Source organism: Aptenodytes patagonicus, chromosome 11 (assembly GCF_965638725.1).
Source record: "Aptenodytes patagonicus chromosome 11, bAptPat1.pri.cur, whole genome shotgun sequence".
In the NCBI taxonomy this organism is placed as follows: domain Eukaryota; kingdom Metazoa; phylum Chordata; class Aves; order Sphenisciformes; family Spheniscidae; genus Aptenodytes; species Aptenodytes patagonicus.
The window spans coordinates 4,227,893-4,243,299 of NC_134959.1; the positions used below are offsets into that span (position 1 = coordinate 4,227,893).

Genomic DNA, 15,407 nt, shown 5'->3' on the forward strand with positions numbered 1-15,407 from the left:
AAATGAGATGACAGCTCAGAAGTATCCAAAGGTATAAATAGCACAGAATGAGGTGAATGATTGCCAGAGAGGCAGTGGAAGTGGTTTCCTAATGCAAATGGAAGATGTCCCTTTTGGGATATCCAAGTATAGCCAGAAGAAAGCGATAGGACTACACAGAAGTCAACAATGCTACTTCATGGGATAGTCTAGATGATCTTTTACAGTTCAACCTTTTGGATGCTGTGAATGCAGTTGGTGAAACCGATACCGAGACATGAAGGCCAGGGCTGTGCAAACACCTGTGTGTTTAGGGCCTGTGTCAGCTCACAGGTCCTCAGTTTGTAAGCAGGCCTGTTGATACCCGCAGAACTTTGACACGCTGAATGTCAGGCATGTATTTTAAGTGCTGAGATGAATCAAGGCCTCAATTATTTTTTAATCAGATTTTCAGCTTTCATTATTCCATTCCTTAAATCTTACCAAGGTCCCCATGACCTTGTGACGGAGCAAAGCTCAGTGAAGTGACGATTCAGTTCCAGTTTTCAGCAGGCACCATTCTTGCACAGTACGGTGCAGTTTGGAGCCCAGGGGATACTTCCAGGCATTGTGACCTGTCTCCCACGTGGACACACGAACACAGTCACTTGCAGAGTTATGCAACTTCATGCAGGCATTTGGGAGTTTCAGTTTTTAGATACTATCCTTACTGCGCTGCATAGCTTAAGTACAGAAAAGCACAGTTGCTGGCACAATTTGGATGACGCGACTCAAATTAATCTCTTGGATTTATCTTGCTATTGACCCTATGATTTAAACCAGAGAAACTGTAGCGGATTATAGATGGGATGTTCCAACACAATTGGAACAAGTCGACACTAGATGACAGGCATTTATATTTGCAACATAAAGGGTGGAATTTCTGCTGGTTTATGCATAGGTCCATCTGATTTTTTATTTTTCACAATTAGCATTTATTTTTTGCCAGCAATTCTCTACAATAGGACTAAGATGGTAAACGAGACAAAATCCAACCCCAATCTGGACCATGACCCAGACCTCTCCAGGGTCCTACTCATGGTGATGCGACCTGCATTTCTCTGGGAGAGTCTATATTCCTTTAGAGTTATGCCAGTTTCTTAGGAAAAACAATTGCACGCTGCCACAATACCCAGCACAGTCCACTTCTGCCCCTCTGGTCTGGCAGAGCCAAAGACAGTGCTTGCCCCCTGCTGACTGATCCCTGCTAGAACACGTATCCTGATGCAGAATAGCCACATCTTTAAAAAGACATTTCTCCCCACTGACACACTCTTTGGAAATACAATTAGGTAGTACAATTGATTTGCTTTTCCTAATTAACAGTTTTCTTGCTAGTTCAGGAGTTAGTTCAACATGGTCCCACAGAAAATTAGCCCAGCCACATTGCTCTAAACATGTAGATAGCTGGAAACATATCGGAGCTTTTACTGCCCAAGTACTTATAACAGCTTAATGTCCAACAGGTTCTGTGATGTAGGTGGGGTTGTGGACATAACACGCATCCAAATTCACAGCAATCCAAACCTTGACTCAGTGTCAAGCTTGGGTAAGTTCTTCCAAAACACAATCTAAGAATGTGCTGAAACATGGAGGTAAAACAAACAAACAAACAAACAATCACCAGTGTTTAACACTGAAGTAAGTGCTTGCACTTTCAGCAGAATCAGGACCATAGCATATATTTCTGTTTCTAACTTAATCTCTTCCTATAGCTGGGTCTGAGCTGCACCAGCTTTCATAGAAAATGTCCTTCATGATTCATTGTATTACTAGGGAGGGAAAAAATATGTTGAGAGGAACATTTAGTTCCTGTGTAACTCAACTGAGTAACAAATTCAGAACAAGCGGTTACAATTAGCAGATATTGTTGTTGCCAAGATCATATCATCTCATAACCAGACTTAATTAAAAGAGCAGTTTAGGTGCCTGGCATCCAGCTTCTCTTAGTTCAAAGCCTTTTCCCCGAATCTAAATCCTAGAAGCAGCAGAGGAACAGCACCCATTTTCCAGGGGAAACCATGTTGTTCAGCCCTCACCAATGCATGACATCTCTTTTTAAGCTTCTAATTGCCACTCTGATATAGCAACAAATCTACCATATAATGAAAGGACCCACAAAACTCCCCACTATGCTGCTTTGTTTGGGGAAGTTGATAGATATCCTGCTCTGTAAATCAGCTAGGGACACCAGACAGAGAATGACAGAGTCACATGAAAATGCAACACAGGACCCTTCCAATTAGTGGTCTGACTTGGAACCAAAACACAGTGAACGGGTTTTGATCACGGACTAAATGCAAATTTTCTATGATGTGGAAATAGTACTGAGGGGCTAAGACCTTTGCTTTGACCTAGCTCTCATTTCTTCCGGGATTCTGCAGATTGTTTCAAATTCTCACTGCAGCCCTCGTACCTCCCAGCCATTCTCCAGCTGTTTCTCCTCTTTGACTTTCATCTGTTCCTCTGGTAGAGAAGCATTACATAAGGTGGACGTATTATTATTTCAGTAATGAACTCCCATTGGTTTCATAGGTTCAGTATTTTATTCTTTCAACCTACTGTTAGATCTCCTGAAATTCGCTTTCCATCTGTCTTCGGCAATCTGAAGTTTGCATTCAGTCACTAGTATTCATAGTAAAATTAAAGTTACCAGGTTTATTATTTAAGTCACATAAATTCATTGCATGGAATAGTACATTACTTTAGGAGTAAATTGCAAAAGAATTCACTAAGTGTACTGCATATCCTATGCATAAATTACAGCAGAACTATTTAAAACTTGTATTGTTCAATATTTTTATTTCAAACATAACCAAACAGTATTCTGCAGTTATTTTGAACAATTAAGCACATCTGTTGATAAAAATTACACTCTGCATGCCCCCTCTGATTTTGTTCGCAATGGAAGATTTTTTCCCTTTTTTTTTGTTCAGAAAATTATTTTAATATATTGCAGTAATCTATAAATAATGATGAAAACCTAGAAGGTCAAGGAAATGAAAAGTACAGCACATTCCCTGAAGGAGTGTTAGAAAGTTTTTACTTCTACAAGTAATAAATTATTAGCCACATGTTAAAGTTAAAACTGATAAAAGGCTGATATAATACTCACATTTCCTAAATGGAGTCTGGTTTCTGCAAGGTAAAAACCTAGATATTCTAGCACATTTTACTGAAAGTATTAAATTCCTCCCTGTGAACTATTTTGCTTCCATAGCAATGACTTATCTGAGGTAAATGGGGCTTTCACCGCTTCCCTGAGTCCTAGCCATGGCACAATACCTGGCAAAGCCCTAAGAAATGGGACTAGGTTGTGAATATATCAGGTACTCAATACGCACGCTGGATTCTCTGCTGGCCTCTGACATGGGGCATTAAACCGGATTTTCCCAGCAGGCAAAGCACAGAGACTGAGCTGAATACTCCTCGCTCCTTACAGGACACCAGCATTCAGCTCAACCGAGGTCTGCAGAACTCCCCGACTAGGTTTGGGCAAACCAGTTGTTGCATATGGGGTGCAGATCTTGTTTGGAACCTTCAGTTCTTAATTTGCAATATTAGGATGAAACCTAATACTCTAGGTTACTCTATTTTTTTTTTCTGGATGACTAAAACGAGGAAAAGATGATGAAGAGAAAGAACTAAGGTGTTTCCCTTGCCCCTGTGCTCCTGCCTTTACCGTTTTACTCTCAATAGAAGCTAGTTCTCAAAAACTTATTTTCCCAAAGTTTAATGTTCCTGTAGTTCCCTTCTGCCTGTATCTGATCACCATGAAAAGCTCACATAGAAGGGAAAAAAACCTAACCCAAAGCTACTTCACTATAAGAGAGATCTGCATTCAAAATAGTACCAAGGAAACGCATGTAAAAATTGCAGGCCTGGATCATCAGCACCAAGTAGAAGTGCTTAAGGAGCACCTTAGCAGAATATTACAGTAGATTCAGCAAGAGGGGTAAAAATCCAGCTCAGATTTCATTATTTCCATACTTGATTCCTGCCATAACTACACCAGTTGTAAAAAACAAGCATATGTCTAAAAGGGAAGGGCTGTAGAAGACCCTTCCGGTGTTTCTCTTCTGAAAGTTATAGTCTGTTATATCACCAGTAATAAGTACCATAACTAAGTAATAAAACTTAATCATCCTGAAACAACACTTAAAATTTTTAAATCTTAAATTAAAAGGTCTACTGCTTCATGCCTGACAATTTTGTTTAAAAAAATCCTTTAGGATTTAATGTATTAGCATAGAACTCTATACATGCATATAATAAAGTCATAATATCTTCCAAAATTTCCTGCTTGCCAGTTCTAGCATTCAGACAAATATTAGTCAGTTAGAGACTAACTACGAGTCAACAGGTTTTATCTCAGCTTCTTCAAAATAATTTCTTTCCATCAGCTTTCAAGAAACTGTGGCTATTCTCAGTAAGAACAAATGGAGTGGTACAGAATCTTTCTTCTGCCTAAAGTTAAAGCAGATGAGGTACAATTTATATTGACCTTGCAGGGCAATGAAGCCCTCACAATGCCTCTGTGAGAATCCAATGATGTTTCACTTAATTTCAGACAAACAGCATGATCATTTGCTGATGTTCCATTTGCTTTAACTCCGCATCCAGGTCCACATCACTTCCCACACGGACAGGACGCTGACCAAGCACCTTCCTAGTTCCGCAGCTTCTTTTGTTTTCGCCTGCCCACTTTGGAACCCCACATCAGGAATTGCTCTTTTGCTATCTAAAAAGCCATCTCGTTAAAGAATTTTCATATTAAAATTCATAACCTTAAAGGTACCGTGTGACAAATACTAAAGATAATTGGATTGCACTCATGAACAGAGAATACTAATAAAACAAAGGAAGTGCTTTTATGTCCTTCAATCAACAGGTCTTGTACTGTCCTTTAAGTGTCTTACACTGTCTTTTAGGAAAATATCCGCTAAAATTTTCTAATTAAAATTAGACTTGCAAATCACTGTTCTTGAAATATCTTCACCAAAACAACAGAGCAGGCAACAATCATAAAACTTTATGCCTTGAGGATCTACTTCTCCAAATTATATGTTTTCATCAGTCTGGTGTTTTACCTAGCTATCCTGAAGCTTTCCTAACTGCCTAGTTCCACACCAGATTAGTTAGAGCTGTTCTACCTCTGAGAGACTTTTATATGAGAATTTCACAAAAATCATCTCAGCTCAAAGACAACAAACTCCAGGAAATTTCAAAGCTTCAGAGAGATGAAAGAGCTATGAGCTACCCACGATTAAAGAAACAAAAATTATTACACAGTTCAGCAAAGATACATTAATAGATTCATACAGCACAATTACTATGTTTTTTACAGGATGTTTTTAGGAAAGAGAGGGTGAAATCATATAGGTTGAAACCAGCTTTATCTATAATTCCAAGTCTGATACATAGGTTCATACCTTGAACGGTGCTTGCAGTCAGTAGGATTTAGTACAGTCATTTCCAGAGTTGATAAAGGTAATGCTATCAGCTCATTAAGGTGTAAGTATGCATGCTTAAACAAATTAAACTAATTTCGTACTGATACAAAGATACCTAAGGGAAATTGAGGTCAAATAGATTTATGCCATTAGTGATTCAGAGATTGTGAAATGTTCTTACAGAATTCAAAACTGCATTTTGTCCACAGAATTTAAAACTGCATTTTGTCTACAGAATTTCTGAATAAAACTGTAACCAAGGGTCCATTCCTCAGAGTTATTACACAAGTGGCATTAAAAAGAAAAACAAAGCAAAAAACACAGAAATGCATTTCAAGAGCAAGAATATTGGAGGGAACACTACACAGAACAACAGATAAATCAGTTTCAAATTATCGCCCAAAAGAGCAAAACATGTCAGCAGTACAGGGTAATAGGTTTGCTCGTCCTTAATCACTGTTTGTTGAAATAACAGCAAATTAAAGGCCCATTTTTGCAGGTTGTCAGATCATTCCTGTGAGCTGCTAAGTGCCTCTGGCTTTGGGAAAGTCTAGAGAGTTTGAATCACCCAGTATACTGAAAACTCTAAGAACTGCAACTAAATATTATGATAAGGTAGTTAAATTTTATGCTTGACTACACTATTTCATTGAAGTAACACAGATCCTGTCTGGTTTTAGAAAAGACCTCTGTGTTTCACACTGCCTGCTTCTGTATCTCAGCTTGGGATACCAAAGAAAAAAAGAAAAGCAAAGCAGCCTAGATGTGGTGCAAATCAGTATCACTTTTAAAATCCATAGACTTAGTCCAACTTACCGCAGCTGAGAATAAGGCTGTAAGCACTTCTACATTGCTGCAATATGTTTGCTGTCATTTTCTTCCTTCATCAAGTGATTCTGAAATGTAAAGAAAGCTGAAGAGAAAGATCAACCTTCCTTTTACCACCAGCCACGATCAATGCTTCAGACTTCACAAGTTTTGTTGGACTGTGACCCCTGTAACCTGTTGACAAGAATTGCAAACCCAGACACAAACACAAGCCTTAGTATTTCCATTCTTATCTATACTCCTCCCACTGCATGCTGTGGTTTTATATCTATGTTGATCTTCCTAAAAACACAGACCATGCACTCTCTGAAACGGTTACACTGAATGCTCTCAAACACTTGCATTTCCAAAAGGGAGGGAGTTTCATAAGACCTTCAAAGATTTCCACCGTGGCTGATTCTGGGTGGGAAACTAGAAGAAAAGGGATGCAATTCTTGATTCATTCTGTTTCCAACAGAGAGAAGAGGGACCACCAAAGGGTCTCTAATAGCAGGGAATATCCCAACCTGTAAACCATTATTAGACAATTGTTGTGTTCCTGTGCATGGGAGAGAATACACTCCAATTATAACTACAAGGAGGTGCTAAACCTGCTCCTTAAGGGCATGCTTATTTGAGAGAAAAGCTGGCGTAGTCATAGCCGTTTGCTTGCTCAATTCTGGCCTAAAAGCAGCACTGAGGACTGCCAATATTTATGTGATTCTCTCATTTTATTCAGAGAGCAAGAACAGCCAGCCAAGAAGTCTTGGAGCACCCTGAACATAACAAGACAGCAATAGCACTCATTTCTCCTAACTGCTTTTCTGTTGAATAATCAAGCTTATATTAGTTTTGGAAGTTTTCCTCTTCCACGATATGGTGGGTAAGTCCAGTGGCTTCTAAGATGAAGACTGCAGAGAGCTTAACCCTGCCAAAATTTATGCATGGGAATTGTCCCAAGGAACTGTATTTGCATGACCGGGTCTCACAAAATAGCAGCAAAGCAGGTCTAGAGGAACAAGTACTAATGGAGGTTTTTCCTCAGGAAACCTGTGGGTTTGCCTGTAAGAAATGACTCCAATTTCCACAGCTCACTGGTTGCCACAGATATAGTTTCCTCTTTCTTTCTTTCCATTCATGTCTTTTGTGCTGCATGGGGGCAATCCATTCATAGGCTTTAGGAGGATCAGTAAATAAGCTGTGCCATGGCACACAATTTTTAAGCTAACATCTCCTCAGCTGTGACCTGCAGTTGCACATCTGAGGAGTGAAGAGTATTTTTGTAACATTGCATTGGCCTCCCTTCCAATATAGTCACTTGGTGTACTTTTACTGACTGAAGAAAATTATTGAAGAAGCATCTTATCAACATGTGCGCCAAACGTCCAGATGAGTGTAACTGAATCTGCAGGAACACCGCTTTGGTGTTGAGCCAATATTAAGACGTCAGCGTTCAGGATTTTCTCCCACTCTTCCAGTCCATCAAAGACGTGAAGCACACATGCACGGATGATGTGCTCACTCTTCAGGGGCTCTGTTCGAGCTCTGTTCCAGACAGATCTGAGCCTAAGACTAGGGGCCAAACAGGACCCCCACAGTAAAGTCACTGTGCTGGCCCCCTTCTTATTCAACATCTTCTCAATTTTGTTACTGCCTTCTGAGACAAACACTTCGTATTATCACAAGGCAGCTTTAAGATACACTTCTAATGCTGTTACACGAATTATAACACTAAGTTGAAAAAAGGAAAATGCTCCAGTGATTCAGCCCTTTTTGCCTCTGGGACCTTCTGTCTCTTCAACATATGAACTACCAAATCAGAGTTCACTTAACCTGACACCGGTGGCTCACAGAGATGCCTCCAGCCTATGAAACCCCCATAGCAGACCATGAGCACCCTGCCTCTGAATGATGCCTTCCAAGCCAAAACATCAGTTCATTTATAATTAACAGTGACAGCTCGCATCATACAAACACAATTCAGTGCGATTAAGTCTCTTCCCCCCTCCAAAACTTTCTGATAGTTAAGACCCCACCTCAAAACCACTTTGTAAAGGCTCTGCATTGAATCCTGATCTGCCCTGGATGCTCTCCCAGAGGGTCCTCACACCTTCTGTCTGACAGCCATCTAGTGGTACCTGCACTACTTAGCAAGGTAAAGGAGCAGCCAACACAGTGCTCAGACAGACGGGTTCTCTCCTGTTAGAACCAGCAGCTGTTCTGGGAGGATGCAATGTATACTCTATACTTATGTCACTTTATTTATTTGCCATTATCCTGTAAAAAATTACTATGTATAATACATTAAACACATCACCACAATGCTGTTTGTGGCTGGCAACTTTTTAGGGTTGCCAACTGTACTCTTCAATGCATCCTGCCTCTGAGGTGAGACGAGGTAACGGATAACAGGGCTAGCACAGCTTCTTCCTTCGAACAAACGTTGGTGCAAGACCTCCCTCCTTCCTGCAGCCAGGCCTCACTTCCTCTCTAGGGGGAAACTAAGCATGGGGTATTCCCGCTTTCTTCCTGCACTGCTGCCCAATGGGTGATTGCTCCAGGACATATACAAGGTATACAAGTGGTTCAACCACGGACACAGACACTGACGATACCACTCTAGCCTCTCTGAAAGTCTTGCCAAAAGGTTTTCATTATGAAACGCACACGGCATTGATTCTAATGGCTGCTGCTGCATACTCCTCCTCAGCGCCCCTCTTATCCCTCCCCTGCTTTCAAGCATGCATCTTGTGCAACTCAATTAAAAGTCGTCAGATTCCTTCTGCAGACGAAGCTCCTTGCTACAGTTAACTTCCAGTTGACTCAAAGTACTTCTTGCCCACTGTAACAAATACAACCTGAACTTTTCTAGTTTCTTCCTCAGTTACCAATTGCATCCTTTTGTATTCTAAATGCTCAGATTTACAGCACCTGCCCAGAATCACCTAGAGATCTTTGTCATGCTTTTGTCTTCACATATCCCCTTCTGTAAACCTCCTCGGTCTGCATTGTCCCCAGCAGAAGCAATGAGAGCTAAAACAAATCTACAAGATACTTTGCATGACAAAGTAACAGAAACCCATGTAATGCTGATCACATTTCTAAGCTCTGTAGACCATTGCACTCATTCCTAACTATAGACATCGTTCACTAGTTTTGAGACTTTACAGGTGCTGCATTGCCTTGAGGTTCTGAGAACTGTGAAATTAACAGTAAAATATCTTGGGTAGCTTAGCATGAAGGCAGGAAGATTGAAAATTAATGTTAAGTTTTATTCAGGTTTACCCAGAGGGCAAGAATGTATTCTAGTGTCAAGGGAAGAAAGAAAGGAAAAAGAAGATTTAGAGTCAGCATGAGTATTCAGAGTCAGATGTGATTATTCCATATACCACAAGCAACCCAAAGAAAGCCAGCTGCCTCCAGTGTTTGCCTTTAGCTGTACGTGTAGAGGTTAATTCATAGTAGATAGCTTGACACGGTTCAGGGGAACATCTCATTGCCAAAAGCATGATTTGACCCCAGAATACAGTAGCTACTCAAACTACTATCCGAGTGGCATCAGGCAGATTACTCAGCCCAGGGTTCCTACTAGAAAGAAATCTTGTAAATAGGATTTGAAGGAATGTTAGTTCTGGTCAGCTACAAAGATAAGGATATTGGCAGATCTCAGCATACTGGACTTCAAGCTTGCTTCTCCTCTACCTTCAATACATTCAAGCCCTAACTCAATTAAACTCCTCAGCTTATCTCAGCAGAGATGCCTTGTAGAGAAATTGTATGCAATGTTTTCCTCCAGCACTCAGAAGGGATACATGAAACCCTACAACCAGTAAATAATGCAAGAGAAACTAGTTCTAACTTTAAAGATTGACAGAGAACACCCCCTTACTTCCTCCAGCCTGAATTCTCTACAGAAAAGAAGATACTTTTCCTTGTATCTGCCAGCATGCTGACCACCCAGCCCCAGCTGTCTGAACTGGTGTATACATGCTGTTCCTAGTAATTTATAATGATCCCAGCTGGCCCTCATCCCCCAGCCTGGTTAATTAACACAGGGATGTTTCTTCACTTGCTGTGGCTCTGTCTCTTTGTAAAGTCCTGCAAGCAACCAAAAGGAAGAAGAGAAATGGAAAAGCTTTAGCTGGCACTCATCCAAACATGTATCTTTACATGGAAGATAATATCCTTAGGGAGGAAAAATGACACAATAAGTTTCCCAGGACATAGTGCAGCAAAAGAATGCTGCGTTATGCACTCTCTGAGTAATTAACTTTCAGCTTTTTTGCCCCCATGAAAAAAGGCAGCGGGTTTTGTCATAGACTTTATACTAGCTCCTTTCACAGTTCAGAGGCATCAATCACAGAGAGGTCTCAGGACCGGCCCTCCTTCACAACGAATGCACACTGAAAGAAGTAAATAGACTTGATTACTGATGTGTACCTTTCCAGAATGGAAGCTCCAACTAATAGCTCAAAAGCTACCTGGGAGCTCCTGGTGAAACAAATTACTTCTTTTTTTAATGTATCAGAGCAAATGGACCAAATTACAGAAGTATTAAAAATCAGGCTGGTATTTTGTCATTTACAAATGCAAATACAATGTGTGCAAGCATACAGAAAAGCAAACAAATTACTCCCTATCCCTCTGAAACTTGAAAAGGTGGTTGGGAAGAAAACATAACAAAATTAATTGATCTTTAGACCTCAGCCTTTTCTCTGCAGATAAACCTCTGTTGAAATTAAACATAAGTAAGCCAGATTAAAAAATCTAACCACAAAACCAAAAAATAATTCGAGTTAGTAATGTAAGAGCAATAGGAAAATAGGGAATATTGAAAATTAACTCACATCTTTATACTGACAAAAGATTAAATGCCACATTTAAAAGATTTAAATTCCTTCATCGTGTTTTTATATTACATTAAATTTATTTAATCTATAATTGTCATATTTTTGACAATGGTTTGTTTTTACACTGAGTACTGATACCCAATGCTATTTGAAGTAAAGCATAAAATTCTTAAGACAATTATTCTTGAACACAGTAGTTATTACTGTACCATGTTACATTGACAAGCACCTACAAATGTGGTCCCATTAAACTGGAAGCCCAAAAACATGATTTTGATCATCCAGTCTGGCCTGTAGACTTTGCCTTCACATTAAGCCACTGAAATGACTGAATCTAAGCCTGACACAGGGTTACTCATTGCTGATTGTCTGCAGGTCCAGCAACATCGTATACTGAGTGTATTACCTATAGAGAAAATGTAAGGTATCTGCTCAAAAGAGTTCACAGTCAATGCAAAAGGTAAAGGAGGGAGAGTGATTTATTATGAAGATTTTCCATGTGTCTCAGCGGTTCCACACTTTTATGTAACATTCTTATTTTCAGCCATCTATTTTTAAAACATCTCAGAAAGATGTGCTAGTAAATGAGGCAGTGGAAAGATCTGAAGGAGGCAAATTAAAAAGAGAAAAATGAAGCACAGTGGACAAGGTTAAGAAGGCAAGTCCATGCATAGGGAACTGGGCTGGAACATGTACAATGCAGGAGAGCTGTCTCACTGCCATAAAAGCACATTTTGAAATGTGGCTTTAATTGTAGCCCTAAAGCTTGTCATCACCAGGTCTCACTGATTTTCACTGTACTACTGACTTGTCTGTGAAGTACTGTCAAGCCTGTATTTTGTGTGGCATGTACCCAACAAGAAAACAGTGGCCATTTCCCCTCCCACATGACAGCAGTAAATATGCAGAAAGGTTAATAGCAGAAGCAGTATGTTCATTAGTACTGTTTAACAAGCAGATTTTCCCCACTTCAGGTACAGTGCAAAATCATTAGTTACGTTACTGACATGTGAAGATTCAAATCCTGGGAGAGCACCACACAAGATTTTCACAAATTCCAGCTGAAAACCAAAGCTGACACCTGAATTGAAGTTTACAAAGCTCAATCCTGACCCAATTCTCTACTGCTCTGCTCCTTACATATTAACGTACTGAAAATGCCCCTGAGCTGTTCAAGTATCACATACTAAGCATGAAGCAGCACAGTAGGTCCATGAAGAGTAGCTTAAAGTGTACATCTCAGCCTGACCAGACATTTTGCTGTTGGCCTGGTAGTTTTTAAACTTACTTAAAGTTATCTTTTTGCCAGCTTGTATGATTGCTGCTGTGGAACCTGGAGTCTTAGGAAGGTTTTTTTATGCAGGAAATGAGCAGAAAGTGGCAGATTAGGAATACGTATCTTTTGAACTAGCATAATACTGCTGAAATGTCTTTAAGAGAAATTGTTGATATGACATTTTTATCTCAAACTGTCCTTTTCTCAAAAAAATTTTTCCTCCTATCAGCAAAAAATATTGACATTTTGCAGATTTTTTTCTATTTATAGATTATTTTTTTCTTTTTACCAAACAGCTGTTTTTCTTCCCAAGACAATTAAAATTGTTGATTTATGTGAAGCTAGATCAGATCTTTAGACATAAACACCAACTGTAATCAACAGGTTTTCTTTTCTTACTTGTTTACTGATGAAGTGGGAGGGTGGACCTTTGGTCTGCTCTAAGAGAATATAAAGTGAAACCCAGTGAGAACTGACCATATATGATGAGGATGCCTGAAATAACTGAGAATACTGTGACTAGAGAGTTCACTGAAAAAAAAAAGAAAATTGGGGAGAAAAAAAAAAATCACATTTCATTTTTTTCTGTAACAGCAGAAAATTTAACATAAACTTTTAGCTGGCAGCAGTAAAACACGAATTGTTTCTTAGGCTGAATTATCACCACATGTTTCATAAGGATTAACTAGTATGTTGTTATTAGAGTAGTCAGTGATTCAGTATGCCAGAAGATTGGGAGATTAAACAAAAGCTAATCTCTAGAAAAGTAGGACAAAATCCTTTGTTTCTTTTTCAGGAAAAAGAATTCACAGCTTGCAGGTTCTCAAAAGCTGGCTTCCCGCTTGCCGTCTCGGTAAGACAGTTTTTCTCAACAGCAACACTTTCCCATCCACCTCTCCCAGAGGAATGCAGCTTCCAACAACTGTGTATTACAGAACATTACGGATCAGGAAGCTCCGGTGTTGTTCATTTTTTTGACAGCTTAGCACTAACAATAATGAATTTTTCTATAAATCAGGCAACTCTTTTGTTGCACTGGTGGTCAGAGTTTGACACAACTGGAAAAGCCTGACACATCAGACTGCCACAAAGTTTGAAGAGGTATTCAGCAAACCACTGATAAACAAAATGCTGTGGAAAGTGTTTATGTGTATTTTGAAGAAAACTGCTGGCAGATTCAACATTTATTTTAACTTGAATGCACGGTATAAAGCATATTTCAAGTTCTCGTCACTGACTTACCAGCTGTAGGATCCATCTTCTAAGAGAACAAGGAGATCAGTTCGACACATCGTGTTCTACCAAAAATCCCTTACTACAAAGGATACTGTCACTCTCACATAACTGCGAGTGCTGCCAACCTTTAGTTATTTTCAAAAGAGAATAACAATCTGAGTTTTGGATGCAAAACCTGAAATCAGATTATTCCAGGTTATAAGCAATGCCTCTTTATTCTTTTCTTGTGTTTCCATGACGGCCTGTAAATCTAACCCAAAGCAGATGCACGTTCAAGTCTTACCTTTTGGCACTCTGTTTCTAAATGTAGAAACAATGTATTATTGACATACTGATGGAAAAGGTTATATCCAGTTCTTGACTATGCAGCACTGTCACATTCTTCAAAATAGATCAACAATGAAATAGATAAATTTTCATTTAGCATGATATTGAAATAACGTTAATTTTTTATATGAGAAAGACGGTGGATTTAGAGCCAACCTCCTAATACAATTCTACATCAGGCTTTCCTCTTATATTTAAGTATTACATTTTCAGCAGCACCTCTCACCAAGTTCTCTATTGGAAATATCAGTGGCATTCAGGACTCTGATAAACAGGTAAAAGGTAACAATGATAGATACGGTTCTTGGTAACAAAAGACACAGAGAGCAACTGATATGCCTCCTACACAATACTTAAGATTTTCAAAGGTGGCTTCGGTTCTAGACATTTTAAAGATATTTTTAGTATTTAAGGGACCTTTTACAGCTATCAACAAAAAATCCAGGAGTTTAGCACTCAACTCATGCAGAAAATTATGAAAATGGTCTAAAATAGCCTTCGAAATGTCCAAATATTTTCAGTAGCTCTGGAAAATATTTAGTATCATGCTGTATGACAGAGAAATGCCACATATTAAGTAGAACTCTTGTATACTTCTATTAGATATTCTCCTGCACTGGAAGAAACCTCCCATCCAAGTGCAGGAGATTGGCCAGGAATGGCAGTAGCACAAATATCGCGGTTCCTGGGAAGATTTATCCAGGGAAGAGTGAAGCTTTAAAACATTTGCAATTCATACCCGAGTGATCTCTTACTTTCCTCCAGGCTCCCTCTGCAGTCATGTTCTGCTGAGAGTCCCAGTTAAACAGATGAAGCCGCTAAAATTAGTTACCTTAACAGCGATGCATCGGTTCATGCCTGTCCTTGGGATCAAAGGCACCTCAGTGGGAGTGACTCTGACAGCTGGAGAGGTCACCTAGGAAGTTCCTGCTCATCTGCTCCAGGGTCAGATCTTTCCCGTGGCAAGGTCTGGACCCAGCAGTTGGTAGCGGGCACTTTTTGCCTTCAAGGAAGTTCTGACATGGATGCAGTGATCTGCTAAGAAACTGGCAGCAGCAGGACTGGGGTCTTAGGTCTGCACTGTACATCCCCTTCAGTTGGACTATGTAGGAAAACGTGAGAACCAACTTTGACTTCCTGAATTAATTTTAATATTTCTTGTCAGTCTTGCAGCACACAACTGTCTATCCTTTCAGACTGAAACTCAGCATAGATTGACAAGCCATGGAAAGTGCTAATCTGCAGGAGAAAAATGTTAAGACTACTTATCAGAAATAAAATACATGAAACATTCATCTCAACAGGATTAGGCAAATTACAACAAGCTTAAAAGTCCTTGTACCTTTTATCTCTATGTTGCTTTGCTCTCCGTCTCCTACGTATCCCACTTATGGCACCTGACTTAATGTTGCCTTGTACCTCTCTCAGGAAACATGAACC

The 15,407-nt window shown here is 39.6% G+C and overlaps 1 protein-coding gene across 1 annotated transcript in view; it reads right to left on the reverse strand.

The window, feature by feature from the left end:
- LOC143165540 (uncharacterized) overlaps window positions 1–15,407 on the reverse strand; it is a 126,369-nt gene that overhangs the window by 89,872 nt on the left and 21,090 nt on the right. The window contains exon 2 of the mRNA XM_076349040.1: window positions 6,288–6,367. The gene's annotated coding sequence lies outside the window, so the exon portion shown is untranslated. The remainder of the gene's footprint in view (window positions 1–6,287; window positions 6,368–15,407) is intronic.